Source organism: Xylocopa sonorina, unplaced genomic scaffold (genome assembly GCF_050948175.1).
Source record: "Xylocopa sonorina isolate GNS202 unplaced genomic scaffold, iyXylSono1_principal scaffold0024, whole genome shotgun sequence".
NCBI classification, from domain to species: domain Eukaryota; kingdom Metazoa; phylum Arthropoda; class Insecta; order Hymenoptera; family Apidae; genus Xylocopa; species Xylocopa sonorina.
In genome coordinates this window covers 12,501-15,000 of record NW_027490095.1, presented here as the reverse complement: position 1 = coordinate 15,000, position 2,500 = coordinate 12,501, and positions in this window count along the sequence as shown.

The following is a 2,500-nucleotide window of genomic DNA, read 5'->3' as shown; positions in this document are numbered from 1 at the left end:
GATAGGTATATATAAATCCACGCTCTCTTAGCGTACTGGACATTTCGTACACGTTGTCACGTCCATTTTTTTATTTCGTTAATTTTAAACTTTGTCGGTCCGAGAACTCGGATTCCAAAGTTCCAGAATTGATGCAAGGGTGGTACAATTTATACCCGAGTTTGAAAAACTCGCATAAAAGGTCACCAACGCCGCCTTAGGACGCTTGCCACAATTGGGACATTCGGTCAAAGACTCCGACCCGTGGCCATGCAGTGTGGAGAAAAATTCGATCACCGACACGGCACAGAGCAGTCGAGAACGTATTCTCGAGGAGCGGTGGACTGCTTCTCAACCGAGGTCATAGAATAGCCACGCGCCCGAGCGCTACTCCGGCCGGCCGGCTCGAGCCAGCGAGTCTCCTTACAGATACGAAACGGCCGGCCGGTAGGCCGGCGCCGCGCGGTCCGACGCACGGGCGCTTACGGTGGTAAACTCGCGCGGCAACGGACCGTCCGGAGAGACCGTTGTAACTTAGTCGCGCGGCGAACACACGTATAAAGTCCTATTAACGTTGAACTTTTATGCACGGAAATTGTGTAGACCTATTAAACAATGACGAATAAACATATTTTCGAGATATAACAAAATTTAATCGATCGGAACATAGAAAAAAAGCAGTTGCAAAATTCGAAAAAACGAAAGAAAAGAAATATCGAAAATTTAACACGTACGATCGATTACTACTATTAAATTAAGCGATATTATTAAAAAAAAATCATTTGTTTATAAATAAAAATTATCGACAAATCGCAAAAAACCTCCGGAAGCGTCGTTTCCAAATGGTTAAAAATAATTAATTCGATCAAACAATGCTACGGTAAGTACAATCAATAGGTTTTATTAAGGTTTTTCAAAAAAAATTTACAGGTCAACGGTTTAATTAACGAGAAAATAGCGAAAGAACGCGATCGAATTTTTTCGTCGCGGAATATTAACTCCCTCTCGGAACTTTTTCAAGCTACCGCGGACGATTCTAACTCTCGCTCGGCATTTTTTTTTCCAAACTATCGTCGATGTACGATTATTAACTCTCGATAGGAATTTTTTTTTTCGAACTGTCGACAATATGCGAACTTTAACTCTCGGTGGGAATTTTTTCAAACTAACGTCAATGTACGTTTCTTAACTCTCGGTGGGAATTTTTTTTTCCAAACTATCGCCGATATACGAACTTTAACTATCGGTGGGAATTTTTTTTATCAAACTACCCTCGTTATACGAACTTTAACTCTCGGTAGGAATATTTTCAAACTATCGTCAATGTACGATTATTAACTCTCGGTAGGAATTTTTTTTGTCAAACTACCCTCATTATACGAACTTTAACTCTCGGTAGGAATTTTTTTTGTCAAACTATCGCCAATGTACGAACTTTAACTCTCGGTAGGAATTTTTTTTGTCAAACTACCACCAATATGCGAACTTTAACTCTCGGTAGGAATTTTTTTTGTCAAACTACCCTCATTATACGAACTTTAACTCTCGGTAGGAATTTTTTTTGTCAAACTATCGCCAATGTACGAACTTTAACTCTCGGTAGGAATTTTTTTTGTCAAACTACCACCAATATGCGAACTTTAACTCTCGGTGGGAATTTTTTCAAACTATCGCCAATGTACGAACTTTAACTCTCGGTAGGAATTTTTTTTGTCAAACTACCACCAATATGCGAACTTTAACTCTCGGTGGGAATTTTTTCAAACTATCGCCAATGTACGAACTTTAACTCTCGGTAGGAATTTTTTTTGTCAAACTACCCTCATTATACGAACTTTAACTCTCGGTAGGAATTTTTTCAAACTATCGCCAATGTACGAACTTTAACTCTCGGTAGGAATTTTTTTTGTCAAACTACCACCAATATGCGAACTTTAACTCTCGGTAGGAATTTTTTTTGTCAAACTACCCTCATTATACGAACTTTAACTCTCGGTAGGAATTTTTTCAAACTATCGCCAATGTACGAACTTTAACTCTCGGTAGGAATTTTTTTTGTCAAACTACCACCAATATGCGAACTTTAACTCTCGGTAGGAATTTTTTTTGTCAAACTACCCTCATTATACGAACTTTAACTCTCGGTAGGAATTTTTTTTGTCAAACTATCGCCAATGTACGAACTTTAACTCTCGGTAGGAATTTTTTTTGTCAAACTACCACCAATATGCGAACTTTAACTCTCGGTGGGAATTTTTTTTATCAAACTACCATCGAGGTACGAACTTTAACTCTCGGTAGGAATTTTTTCAAACTATCGCCAATGTACGAACTTTAACTCTCGGTAGGAATTTTTTTTGTCAAACTACCACCAATATGCGAACTTTAACTCTCGGTAGGAATTTTTTTTGTCAAACTACCCTCATTATACGAACTTTAACTCTCGGTAGGAATTTTTTCAAACTATCGCCAATGTACGAACTTTAACTCTCGGTAGGAATTTTTTTTGTCAAACTACCAC